This window comes from Lissotriton vulgaris, chromosome 1_1, assembly GCF_964263255.1.
Source record: "Lissotriton vulgaris chromosome 1_1, aLisVul1.2, whole genome shotgun sequence".
NCBI lineage: Eukaryota > Metazoa > Chordata > Amphibia > Caudata > Salamandridae > Lissotriton > Lissotriton vulgaris.
The window spans coordinates 774677581-774692479 of NC_141685.1; the positions used below are offsets into that span (position 1 = coordinate 774677581).

Here is a 14899-nt window from a genome sequence, read left to right on the forward strand (position 1 = left end):
AGGCTTTCACGGCCGGCCGGCCCTGCTTTCAGTTTCACGGCCGGCCGGCCGTGTCTTCTTTTCTTTTAACTTGTTTTATTTACAGGGTACACGTATGGCAGTAACGGCCATATTAGGATCCTAATATAAAACAAGTTATTATTAAGATGTTTAATTTTTGCTCATTTCTTTATAGGTGTCTGACTCGGTCACTTTCTGTTTTAAATAAATAACGCAAGATATACTTGAATATGCCATAAATCTGACCAATGTGCGGCTGCACACGATCAGGCGCAGGTTATTACGAAATGGATACATTTTACATTATTTATTTGTTCTTTTCTGCTCGCATTACAACTGAAAATAGTTTATACAATTAAAGACGTGACTGGTTTTGCCCAACGTTTGACAAGACCAAATGCCCACATTTTTTCCGGGCGAGAAAAGACTCCTGATAGCGGACAGTGCATGAAACAAAGGCTAACGCTTTGGTTCTGGACAGTGATATCCCCACTGCGAGACCGCGTAGATAGATGAAGCGGTGCCATAGCGCTCCTTGCTGCTCTGTCCATACCGGGCTTGTTAAGTGGAAGCCTGTATCTTGGCAGCAAACAGGACGACGTTCTGTTCCACCACTTTGTTCAGTTCTTGCGGAGTAGCTCGGGGATGCTTCGAGACGTAATCAGCAATTGATGCAATGCATTCCTTCTATAAGACAAAAAAAAACAGACATTTCACTGGGCAATTCATGTACACTGACCAAGGTAATTCGAACAAAGTGTTCCCGCGTACGATCGGTAGGCTAACCATTCCTGTGCCTTCTGGTATTTCTATGCCTCTCCTGGAACTTGGGAGCGAGGCATAGAAACATCCCCATATATTCGATGTGAGGACGATTTACGATTCGAACTCCAGTCCCCAAATATCTGTGAAAATCGCATTTTTTCAGAGCCTTGCCGTCACCTTCGCATTTTTAAGTATGGGCCTGTAAGAACGTATGTGAAACTTGGCTGCGGGGCAGAGACAGATGGAGGCTTCAATAGGCTCACCGGTGCTCCATTGAGCCACGGCAAGCAACTACAATCCCAAACTGCCACAAGAGGGCACCACATTACAACAAAGTATTCCCTAAAATATTATTGTTCGAGGAAAAGAGCGTCAGAATACAATCCGAAGCTCTGCGCAATAGAGGCTAGACATTAGACACAGCTGGTGTGAAATCAAAGGAGCTCATTTATACAGATATTCATAACCGAGCAATACTCGTCTGTCCAAGACTTTACTGAATTCGGGCACTACTGCTGTTGGAAGAGGGTAATATCATCATACATACATTTACCACTTTTTGTCTGAAGATGAGTCATTCCCTTGTTTAGAGCCAGCCTTCTGCTGGAGTATGCTGGCTTTCTCTAGAGTATGCAGTGGCGTAGCAAAGGCCCCAATAGGGCGGTGCGAGTTTTGAAGGCGGCAGCCTCTACCCTCCCCCGCCGAGGGGCGGCAACACGTAGACCGCCACGGGCGGCCAAAGTGCTTGCTACCCCACTGAGTGTATGTGTACCTCCGAAGTATTCACTACATCTCACTACCCTTAACCTGAGCTCTTATAAACCCCCCCCCCCCCGAAACACAGACGCACACACAGACGCACACACGCAGGCACTTGCAAACAGACTCACATGCATGCACTCACATACACACACCCACATGCACACTCAGACACACACACACATGCACACACACTCACACTCACATGAATACTCCCACTCAGACACACACGCACACAACTAGCACAACTAGCGGCAGGCTGAAACACAAAGTAAATAATAAATAAAAAACAACATGTAATCTTTATGACAGGGATTACACTGCCACTGACAAAGGTAAACAAAAGCTAGCTCAGGATCTGCAACACTGCATGTTCTTCTCTTCGCTCAAGTTTGATTTGCAACTGTGGGGAGGGGGTGGTGTAGTCGCCAGAGCACTTCCACGTCATAATCTGGAAGCATAAATCACCCCGCCCTCCCTCGCCCCTTTGTTCGGCTCCCATTTCCTGTAAAGTTCAATTCACAGTTTCTGTATTTTGTGGTCGCCTTTACATAGTGCATTACACAGTGAGTTACAGCCCTCAGTTCACGACAGGCGACACTGTTTCAAGCTGTTTTCAAGCTTTCAAGCTTTATTACAAATCACAAAAAATATGTTAATATTTCACTTCTGTTCTTGGATTTTCTTCACAATAAAAAACACTGAATATAATCTTCACAAAAGTTATTTACAAAAGTTTAAGCTATTGCCATTACAAATTAAATAAATTATTTAACAATTAATTTACCAAAAAAAATAAAAGCCATTGTTATTTGTAATATTAATACATTTAAGTCACGTAAATAAAAAACATGTTGCATTACAAATGCTATAGGTTTCACATTTGCGAAAGTTATAACTATTGGCATTGTAAATGACAAAGCTATTAATTTAGCTATTTTAACAAACACATAAATAAAAAAAAATTTAATTTATAAGACCAATAGCTCATACTTTCCTAATGCGAGACCTATTGCATTTCCAATGCTTGTTTATTATATTTCTGTTATAATCGATTTCCAAAACAAATGATGCTGACATTCCTAAACTGGAACAAACATTAAGTTAACTAACTTTACAGCCGAATCATAAATGTTGACTTTAGAAACGTGTTTTAAAAGCCTGCTATACTCTGAGCCCGCTACTATGTACAGGACACTGTCTATTCTTAAATAATTTCACATTTCTTTTACTGCATTGTGTGTTATACAGTAGTGCATGGTAAGCAACTTATGCCATGTCTATGGCATAGATACAGTTGTAAAATACATCCATCCTCTCACCTTCTCTTTTTACAGATGTGGTACTCTAACAACCTTTAACAATAATGTTATCCCAGTTTCCTTCAGATCTTTAGGCTCAAAACAGAGAGACAAAAGCATTTTGGGGGAAGCTCTTCATGTACAGGGTTCTTAATTCTGGTAATCTCTTCTCATGTCCCTCTATTGTAAAATAGACTTGTTGAGATACTGGTTGGCACAGTTTCAATCTACAGCAAATCCTCTAAAACTAGGAGCTCTTTGCAACCTCACCCCCGCTCCCAATTTTGTCTCCGATGCCGGTGATTGCTTTAGGCAGCATGACGGCCGTTGAATAAAGAAAAGATACATCAATATAGTCTATACAAAAAAATCCTACCTCCTTAATGTATTCCAAATTTATCCTAATGCTTTATGACTCGCTTTTAGGACCTTCATCTTGTTAGTATTTCATAAGTGAAACAAAGGGAGGGTTTTAGAGATCTGCATCTGTCCTTAAGGTGACATGTTTGAATTCCAATGGGGCTGGCAGAAGCTTTCATCCATCCAAGGTCTTTTAAATAGATCCATGTGAGTGTATTATTAGTACCACAATTACAGTGCTGTGCAATAGCAAAAACTGGATTTGCAAGTTTAACATAAAATGACAAGTTTGCAGTTGTATACACTCCTCTGTATTCAAACTCGGGAGCACTTCAATAAATATAACTTTTTTAAGAGTCTGCCCTGTCCCATAACCGGTAATTCCATGAGATGAGGTAAGGAAGCAGCTTCATTTCGCCATCTAGTGATGGCCCTAATGTACAACAAATGGCCCAAAAACTGGAAATCATGGCACCACTCTCTCATTTGCAATTTCTGATACCTTCTTTGTGTTTTGTTACTAGCTTTTAATAATATGGATGAAAGTGCCATGAAAAAGCACAGTATCATATTTATAGTGAAACCCTCTGACAAACTGATTTCATTCTATTGCGTGCACCCTGATTTGTCCTCCTCTCAAAATTAGTTTTACAATCCCAATTATTGGACAACCCTACCCCAGTGTAGAAAGAGTGTTGTGTTCAGCTACCTTCCCTTACTTGTGGTCCATGGAACCAAATCTAAATCACAAGGCTAACCTATGTGATGTATTAAGCACTCACACTCCTAAGTATCATGGTGCTAATAACCAAAAGTAGCCTTCTTCTGACTGACAAAGGATGGAATTACTGTGCTACTGCCAGATTTTTAGAAGCTTTCTAAAACTGAGAAGTGACAATTGAGAGTATAGATGAAGTAGTAGTGAATTCCCAAGGTGACATAAATCTGTTATGGTATAACAAATAATGTGGGTAACTTCTCTAATCCTACAGTGAATGCACTATTTAATAATGATGTCAAGTGCAACATTTACATTCATTTGTTAAACCACTCAAGAAACGTGTGCTAGGTGCTTGTTCATATAATATATCTATTAAGTATTTGTGACGTATTTGTGGTGTGTAGAAGGTGGGCAATGTTTGCTCTACATCTTATGCAATGAACATTGTTATTCTGTCTACAACTGCAAAGGTAGCTGAGATAAAGAGGCATGGGAAGAATGACCAGCTGCATTCAGGTGACTATTGGTAGGGGCTTCTATGCCACCACATTGTACAGATCATGATAGCTACTAAAGGAAGCAGATAAAATGTGCCAGGCAGGTGCTTGTGGCAATGTATAAATGAGTATAATCATGGGGGTGGGGGAGGCAGAGTGAGAATCCTTTCAGTCTCCGTAGGTAACTTTATAATCAGAAGGGGGAAAGGATCACTGGTCCTGCTTAAACCTTGGGCTCACAAGTCAAGGACCTGGTATCTCCCAAACATATATGACTCTCATACACGTGTATATTGATAGTGATGGTCTCTCTTTTGCGGTATATACTGTGTCCCCGCTTTTCTACACGTGCGTGCGTAATCATTGAGTCATTTTTTGTCTTGTGCACCCTCCACCAGGAGGTTTGCCTTAAGGTTTAAGGCAGTAGTGATCGTGGAAAGTGGGGGGTAGTGGTGTGATTAATAAAAAATCCGGAAGGCCAGACAAGTACACTTTAATGAGTCTGGGTTCGGACTATAGTTAAAAATTACGGATGCACTTTGCGAATTGATGAGGGATTCTAGTGCATTGCATTGGTATTGTTAAAAAGAGGTCAACATGTTTCAGCCTTTGGTAGTCAGTAGATCTATAGGCTTTCGTCAGGACCAATGGGGATAAGTGAATAGTGAAAATAATTGTGAGAAGAATAAAGGAATATTGACCTGATTCTTCGCGACGTTAAGGTTTCATTGTACCTGCAAATGTAAAAAACACGCACACAGACAGCGACAAATAGGGAGAAGGAGTATGGAAAAACACATAATTATGTACAATAGTACCTTAATTTTTATATAAGGAACTAGAAAATGGCAATACTTCCCGTCATACTCATTTTGGGCGTCAACTCTTCCATTCTCATGCTTCGTTTCGACTTATATTGAGGTGCCCATAGTTCTGACAATAATACTGTAGTGAAGTGCTCATAGTTCTAACCATTTCACTGTGCGTGGTCTATCGTGAAATACGCTAAACAGTGCGGATGTTCTGTGTCACTGCATACATTCTGAGTATTCCAAAGATGTGGTTATTGGGGTTTAAAGGCGTGCTAATGGTGCCAATGAGGTTTACCACGAGTCGTTGGTTTAGCGTGGTTGCATTCATGCTCAATACGCTGCGCGCGCTCTTTGAAATGCGCATACCTTGTCTTATTTCGGAAATTGCTCCCTCGGGGATTTAGGCAGTATTGCCATTTTCTAGCTCCTGGTGGACAAGACAAAAAATGACTCAATGATTACGCACGCACGTGTAGAAAAGCGGGGACACAGTATATACCGCAAAAGAGAGACCATCACTATCAATATACACGTGTATGAGAGTCATATATGTTTGGGAGATACCAGGTCCTTGACTTGTGAGCCCAAGGTTTAAGCAGGACCAGTGATCCTTTCCCCCTTCTGATTATAATGTATAAATGAGTGCAAATGGGATTTGTGCCTATTTTGGTAATAATGCCACAAAAAGCTGATTGCAGAATGAGCATGTGAAGGGTTTGCACCTGAATTAACCAGTATTGCATTGATGGTTAGATTTTTTGTCCGCCCAAATTTCACAATGGTGAAATTTATGCATAGGAAAAACCATAAAAATTAATTTGCTTCAGCTTGGAATGGGGCATACATTCGGTGCTACCATATGATCCCCATTTGAACGGCAAAATTCACAAGGGGGACATAACAACACTCCCTATTTAGAAAAGAACCCCTTGATATATTGCTATTCCCACAGACGATATAACCTCAGAGGATTAAAGTGTGGAGTGTACTGATGAGAAGTAGATGCTACACTTTACCCAAGCCCGATATGACATACTAAAAGAAACCTGAGGGATTTTCATTGTAATCAAGTGTTGTAGGAAAGTGGATTATTATGTGGCTGTGAGTCCTTGTAATAATGTCTCCATCATTATCTGATCCAGTTAGGTTTCTTTAAGTAGCTCAGTTCTGGGCAGTTGTGGCACTGAGCAGCTAAGCATAATGAAAAAGACTTTTAGGAGTACCAAAACAACAGGTAAGAAACATGACACAATAAAAATCCAACACCAATTTATAAAAATAGAATGTATTCCTACCTTTAAAATGACACAAAAAAGGCAAAAATCTATTTTGGGCAAACAGGAGATGTGATTGTTCTGAGGTAAGTAAATTTAGTCTTTTAAATGCAATACATTGCTGCAAGCAGTTTGTAGCTAACAGGCTAACAGGCTAAAAGGCTAACATGCCTGTTAGAATCCTCTTGAAATAACCACAATGGGCTGAGGCCGGTCACAGGGACCACTGTGTTCCATAGCGACAGCTTACCTGTCAGAGTCAGCAGTCATAGGGTCCTCAGTGCACTTTACTTTTTTTTAAGTTTAAAGGAATTTTGTATTTTGAAAAAATGCAACAAAACATACATAATTAATAAAAACTACAATGTATTATATAACACGAAATGAATTGTTGTTGTAGTACTTTATTCGATAAGAAGTTTATCATAAAAGTAAGTACAATTTCATTTATAAGATATTAAAAGCATTTATAAAATATTAGAAATACAGAGTGGATATATACAATTAAAAAAACCATAAGACATAAAATGCAGTGAAAGGCTTCCCTTGATCAACCAGATTAATTAGTCGTTGTTTACTAGCTCATTTTCAGCTGGATAAGTTTTGAACGAATCTGCCAGGCTCTTCCCAAGTACTTTGCTAATCCACAGATGACCATCATAGAGGTTGTGTCCGTTCTCAAAATCCGAAGGGCCATCATGCAATGTCTCACTCCTAGTTCCCTGCATACAGGTTTCAGCCATTTCTTTCTGGCTCCCCTATATGCACTGCAAGCAAACAGAAAGTGTGCTAGGGACTCAGTGGGATTGGTACATCCTGGGCAAGAAGCTTGGTGGTACACGGAAGATTTCCAGCATCTGGTGAATTCGTTCAGCGGGAGTGTCCCATACCTCAGTTTTAGGTAGAGGGTTCTATCACTAGGTGTTTTAATGAAGTCTAAAAAAGGTTCCAGTTTCTTCTCCGGTTTATGTTCTAGAAACTGGTCAGTTAGAGTGCCCCACCTAGTGTCTTTTGGATCCTTGCCTTGCACCCAACCCCAATACATTTTCTTGACTGTTTCTTTCGGTGGGGGGGACTGGGATAGCCACGCTTGGCTCAGCCCTAGATTGTTAACCAACTCCTTCAGTTTGTTCAGCCATACAATTTCCTTTGATCCATTCAAATTGATTAGTTCATCGAGTACTGCAGCATAGCTTGCCAACTCTGGTGTCCTTCTTAGACGCACCCAGTACAACAGTGGGCGAATATAAACTATGTCTTTAATGGATCGCCGCCCCATGTCGTGTAGGAGTGGTTTTAAAGGGGTAGACAGTGGAAGGCCAACTAGATCTCTTAGAAACTTGTTCTCTGCTTTTACTAGGTCTGCAGTTTTATCAAAACCCCATAATTCAGACCCATATACTGCAGCAGCCAGAGCCTTCCCATCGTAAACAGCTAAAGCGGGAGCAATGGGTCTGCTGTAGGATGCTCGATGATCTCTTGAAATGGCCCCTGACACTCTTTTGAGGTTTAAAAGCATTTTGGCTACATGGGTGTCCCATTTCATTCTTTGATTGACCCTTACTCCTAGATAGTCAAAAGCATCCACCTCCTCAAGCATGGTTCCGTTAAGGGTGACGTTGATCTTTCTAGTTTTTTTTGTGCGGGATAGTACCATCAGTTTGGTTTTGGTTGTGTTGATGGTTAAGCCTCGTTCTTCGCAGAACAGATGGAACCTGTCTAGGAGTTTCTGGAGGCCAGAGGGGGTTTTAGACATCAGGAGGGTGTCGTCCGCGAAAAGGAGGGTCGGTGTTTTTTCTCCCGCCAGGACTGGGGCATCGGCTGGCATCTCTCTCAAATGGTCTGCCACCCCATTTATAAAGAGAGAGAAAAGAGTTGGGGCCATTGCACAGCCCTGACGGACCCCCCTGTTCACTGGTATCCTCCCGGTCAGTTCGCCCTGACCTCCCCATCTTATTCTTGCATAAGTGCCCTCATGTAGTCTTTTTATCAGCTCCAGGAGATATTGTGGGAGACCCATAGCCCGGAGCACTTCCCACAATTTGGCACGGGGCACAAGATCGAAGGCGGTTTTGAGGTCTATGAAGGCCAGATATAATGAGCCTTTCCCGATGGAAACAATTTTCCAGTATGTTGCAGCAAATCTGAAAACCTGGTCCATTGTTCCCACCTTACGTCTGAACCCTGCTTGTAAGTGTGTTAAAATATTTCCCTCCTCTAGCCAGGACACCATTCTGGAAATGAGGACCCTGCCAACCACCTTCTGAATTACATCAATCAGACTTATAGGTCTGTAGTTGGCAGGGTCCTCTTTGGCCCCCTTCTTGTATATTGTAACCACTTCTGCCCCTTTCCATGACTCGGGGACTGGGTGGCCCTGGACAAGAAGGTTCATCAAAAGTAGGATGAAATTAGCCCATAAGGTGGGTTCATGTAGGAGTAAGTCACCTGGCAGGCCGTCCGGGCCAGCAGCCTTCCCAGGCGCTATATTATTAATGGCCATTTGGACCTCTGTTAGTGTAAAAGGGTCTACTGCGTTGTGGGGTATATACTCAGATTCTAATACTGGTTCTTCATCTAGTGTCTGCTCTGTAACAGCCTCACAGCAATAGAGATGTAAAAAATGGGAATGCCATTGCTGTTCGGTTATATGATTTGGGACGGGCTCTTTTCCCCTTCTATTAAGTTTATTTATTAAGTCCCAAAATAGCGTAGAATCCTTTTCATAGGCCGCTTTTTTTAGTTCCTGCCAGTGGTCTTCCTCCCAAACACGTTTAGCTAAATCGATGGTTCTATTATAATCTTTTCTGGCCATCCTTACTGCTGTGGAATCTTTTTTCAGGAGAGCCAATGAGATAGCCTTTCGCTTTTCTCTGCAGTTGGCTGTAAACCATAAATTACCACTTTTAGCTGGTTTATTTTTGTGTCCTCTGGAAGATTTAACCTTAAAATATGAACTTATATTTAGTATTAATTCCCCATAAACTCCACTTAAATCTGTTTCAACTCCTTTATCCTGCACAGTAAGGAGCGTTGTTAGTTCCGCACTCTTTAATTTAATCAGGTTACCTATATTGGTCAGGATGTTCTCTTGGCAAGCCACCTTTTCCCATTTTAACCTACGGTTGGAGTTTGTTGGGACTACTTCTTTGGTGAGGAAGAGGTCGTTTGACTTCCTCTTATAGTCCCATTTAATTTCCAAACAGAGAGGGTTATGGTCACTGTCCGGCATCTGCTTAACCTCCATATCTACCACATTCCCCCATAATTTTATGTCCAGAAGGATGTAGTCAATGCGCGAGGGGCCATTTAGTCTGTTAAAGGTCATGGCCCCATCAGGATCCGAGGGTGTTCTACCATTTAATGCACGGAGGTTATATTCCAATGTTAGAGCATTAATTTGTAATGCCCTAGCTGACCATCTCTTAATTGGTCTTAAGGTCAATGCTGGAATAGAGTGTTTCAGATCTTGTTCGTTAGACCCGACTAGATCTTCCTCACTTAATGGTTCGTACGTGCAGTTCAAGTCACCTCCCACAATTATATTTGATCGAGGGGCTATGTTTGATAAGGCCAGTTCTAAGGATGCTATCGTGGCCGAATGTTTAGCCCCCGGGGACCCTCTTGCATATACATTGAACAGCTCTACTCTATTGCCATTCAAGGGTCCTTTGAAGGATAGATGTAAGATATCTTCAGAGTTGGTAGAATGAACAGTGATATCCCAATTCAGTGATATCTTTACCCATATATGGAGACCCCCCGAGGGGCGTCCCTTCCCTTGACTTACTGCAGGGATGAAAAAAGTAGAGTACCCCGTTTTATGCAGTCCTGTTGTGCACCATGTCTCCTGGAACATACAGACCTCATAGTTATCAATGAATTTATTCCATTCTGGAATGGCCAATTTCTTTTTGAGGCCTGCAATGTTCCAGGAGAGCAACCGGATCACCTCTAGGTCTCCTTCCCCTCTCTTGTTTAGCTCCCTGTTCTCCTGGTTCAGAAGGTCACCAGGAGACAAGCTAGGGAGATTATTGGTATTTTCCAGAGCATCTATATTAGGAAAAGATTCCATAGGGGTACTTTCATTTACTTTAAATAGTCAGTCTACTTTATTTAGATCCGAAAGATCATTATCCCCCGCTGAAGACCATGAGGGCAGGGGTCTAATCTGTATGTTGGATTGTTTAGGGGGACAAGTCCGAAACTCAAGGGCCACCAAGTTCTCTGCCAGTGCTTCATCACACAGTTGTATTTCTATACAATCTGTGTGCGAACTATGAAATGACAGTCTTCTGACAAAAATCAGATCCTCCCTTATAATAGATCTACATCCCCTGACATGACGGAGCCAATGGATCACTTTATTTTGGATAGATTCTCTGGATTCATACACAGAGTTCGGGTTGAGTTTTGGGACCCCAGTCATGTATACTATTGCTTTGGAGTTTCTTTTAGCATTATCTAACAGGGGGGTGTTTGGGGCAACCCTAGGTACCCCATTGCCAACTGTACTAGTAACCTTGCGAGGTTGTGTACCTGGATGTGCAGATCTGTTGCCATGTGCTATGCCCCGTGTTTTTATAGTTTCAGCATATGACCTGGAGCTAAGAGTATGCTGTCCAGCTGGTGAGTCCCTAACATGAGATTTTTGGTGCAAAAGCCCTTTCTCTATGAGCCCTACATCTAGTTGTTTACCGGGAATTAAAGGGTCAGTTGGGGTACACGGTGTTGAGACCATTACAGGTGTACTGATTTGTGAGGATTTTACCCTATCAGTGTTACCCTTCTGGGATAATTTTTCCAGCATTTTTGTTATGGAGAGCATATCCCTCTCTAATTTATCTAGTTTTTAGGTTTTGCCTCGCCAAAGATGCGCTCTGCGCATCTTTTCGGCGCAGGCGAAAACCTGATGAGAAGAATAGTGTGGCTTGGTTCGGCCCTCGTCGTTGATTGGCTGGCTCCGTAAACGGAGCCTTGCCATTGGACGAGGGGCCTGTCCGTCAATGCCGGACCAGACACGGGGGCGTTCCCGACATTCTTTGGCTTTTGCCGACGTCACGGGACGCCGGGAACGCCCCCGTGTCTGGTCCGGCATTGCCGGCACTATCCCTGAATGGGGAAAATGTGCTTCTGGAATCGTGCTGCGGAGGGCTGTTGCGCGGGTGGGTGGGCGTAATTCAGTCTATTGCCTATGGGTGACTAGCTGTGGGTTACAGCGGCCCGCACCCCATTCGGCAGAGGGCCACCACCGTTTTGTGTTACTGCATTGTTACCGTGTGTGTCTCCCCCCTCCGAGGTCTCGGTGTTCGTTCTCTCTCACAGGCCTCTGCCCCCACCTCTTCTCCTCACGTTCTCGCCCAAACCTCTGTTGTCCATCAGAGAGTAAGTAACCTCTGCCCCTCAGATGCCTGCGTGCTCGATCTCTCCCACCACACTCTGCGTTCGTTTCTCCCGTCGGAGATTTCCTCTTCTAAACCCAGCCGCGGCCCAACAAGCCCGGTCTGTGCCCGTCCCTTTGTATTCCCCCCCCCCCCCCCCGTCCCTGAGTTGTGCCCCAGGGGGACCTCGTGTCTCTGGCTATGCAACTGCTGCAGTCAAGAGGAGTTGGCCACGAAGTGACCCGATTGACGTGGACAGTGTTGAAAAGCGTGGCCTGTGTTTAAATACACGTTCCAGCACGGCTGCTACAGAGAGAAGACCGTCAACCCGGAGGATGTGTATCACCTGTAAAGGGGATGCTTCTGGAATCGTGCTGCAGAGGGCTGTTGCGCGGGTGGGTGGGCGTAATTCAGTCTATTGCCTATGGGTGACTAGCTGTGGGTTACAGCGGCCCGCACCCCATTCGGCAGAGGGCCACCACCGTTTTGTGTTACTGCATTGTTACCGTGTGTGTCTCCCCCCTCCGAGGTCTCGGTGTTCGTTCTCTCTCACAGGCCTCTGCCCCCACCTCTTCTCCTCACGTTCTCGCCCAAACCTCTGTTGTCCATCAGAGAGTAAGTAACCTCTGCCCCTCAGATGCCTGCGTGCTCGATCTCTCCCACCACACTCTGCGTTCGTTTCTCCCGTCGGAGATTTCCTCTTCTAAACCCAGCCGCGGCCCAACAAGCCCGGTCTGTGCCCGTCCCTTTGTATTCCCCCCCCCCCGTCCCTGAGTTGTGCCCCAGGGGGACCTCGTGTCTCTGGCTATGCAACTGCTGCAGTCAAGAGGAGTTGGCCACGAAGTGACCCGATTGACGTGGACAGTGTTGAAAAGCGTGGCCTGTGTTTAAATACACGTTCCAGCACGGCTGCTACAGAGAGAAGACCGTCAACCCGGAGGATGTGTATCACCTGTAAAGGGGATGCTTCTGGAATCGTGCTGCAGAGGGCTGTTGCGCGGGTGGGTGGGCGTAATTCAGTCTATTGCCTATGGGTGACTAGCTGTGGGTTACAGCGGCCCGCACCCCATTCGGCAGAGGGCCACCACCGTTTTGTGTTACTGCATTGTTACCGTGTGTGTCTCCCCCCTCCGAGGTCTCGGTGTTCGTTCTCTCTCACAGGCCTCTGCCCCCACCTCTTCTCCTCACGTTCTCGCCCAAACCTCTGTTGTCCATCAGAGAGTAAGTAACCTCTGCCCCTCAGATGCCTGCGTGCTCGATCTCTCCCACCACACTCTGCGTTCGTTTCTCCCGTCGGAGATTTCCTCTTCTAAACCCAGCCGCGGCCCAACAAGCCCGGTCTGTGCCCGTCCCTTTGTATTCCCCCCCCCCCGTCCCTGAGTTGTGCCCCAGGGGGACCTCGTGTCTCTGGCTATGCAACTGCTGCAGTCAAGAGGAGTTGGCCACGAAGTGACCCGATTGACGTGGACAGTGTTGAAAAGCGTGGCCTGTGTTTAAATACACGTTCCAGCACGGCTGCTACAGAGAGAAGACCGTCAACCCGGAGGATGTGTATCACCTGTAAAGGGGATGCTTCTGGAATCGTGCTGCAGAGGGCTGTTGCGCGGGTGGGTGGGCGTAATTCAGTCTATTGCCTATGGGTGACTAGCTGTGGGTTACAGCGGCCCGCACCCCATTCGGCAGAGGGCCACCACCGTTTTGTGTTACTGCATTGTTACCGTGTGTGTCTCCCCCCTCCGAGGTCTCGGTGTTCGTTCTCTCTCACAGGCCTCTGCCCCCACCTCTTCTCCTCACGTTCTCGCCCAAACCTCTGTTGTCCATCAGAGAGTAAGTAACCTCTGCCCCTCAGATGCCTGCGTGCTCGATCTCTCCCACCACACTCTGCGTTCGTTTCTCCCGTCGGAGATTTCCTCTTCTAAACCCAGCCGCGGCCCAACAAGCCCGGTCTGTGCCCGTCCCTTTGTATTCCCCCCCCCCCCCCCCCCGTCCCTGAGTTGTGCCCCAGGGGGACCTCGTGTCTCTGGCTATGCAACTGCTGCAGTCAAGAGGAGTTGGCCACGAAGTGACCCGATTGACGTGGACAGTGTTGAAAAGCGTGGCCTGTGTTTAAATACACGTTCCAGCACGGCTGCTACAGAGAGAAGACCGTCAACCCGGAGGATGTGTATCACCTGTAAAGGGGATGCCATTAGAGGGGCCGAGAAGTGGAAGGGCAAATAGGCCATGGTTTGCGTTTGCTTGAATATTTGTGTACCGCTACGTAAGAGCCCAGTGGCGTAGTGCCCCCCACCTTGCCCTCGTAAGGAGTTTAAACTAGGGAAGCTAGTGGGCTTTAAGGATTATATAACTGGACCCTACTAAACCTTAATTAGTTATTTATGGGCCTCTTATGTCTACTGACAAAATGCTCATGAATAACACCGTTGAGGAACACCATAACAGAGGGCGTGGGTGCTGTCATGCACAGAAAAGAAAACCGACTAAGAGAATGAATGAAAATAGTGAAAATACTAGAGGGATGCAGAAAAGTGAGCATGAGATGGAAAGGTAAGAAAAAACAAAGGTAAGAGGCAAGATGGGGGAGATATTAAGCGAAAGAATGGGGGGGGGTAAGGAAGGATAGAGAGAAAGAAGAACATTTGAAAGGAAATGAAGAAGAACATGTGAAAGGTAGGGTAGAAGGGTGGAAGAGTAATGGGATTGGGTGGGTAGAAGGATGACGAATGGACAGATGGGGAGAAGTGAAAGGACGCATAGATGGATGCATGGGTAAACTGATGGGTGGGTGACTGGAGGGGTGGATGTATAAGTGAAAGGGTGAACGGATGCATAGGTGGATGATGTGAAGGGATGGACGGATGAACAGATAGAAGGGCGAAAGATAGTTGTAAGTAGGGTGAACGGGTGCACAGAACTGTCCGAAGACTTGAGTCGGGCTTTCTCCTGGTCGTAGGTATGGTTGAAGTGGGGGATAGTTTAATAGCCTGGTTACTTCCTCGTGTGAGACCGTAATCTATCTGAGTGCTTTT

The 14899-nt window shown here is 45.0% G+C and overlaps 1 protein-coding gene across 1 annotated transcript in view; it reads left to right on the forward strand.

Moving 5' to 3' along the window:
* HMCN1 (hemicentin 1) overlaps nucleotides 1-14899 on the forward strand; it is a 1183532-nt gene that overhangs the window by 338836 nt on the left and 829797 nt on the right. The window lies entirely within an intron of this gene.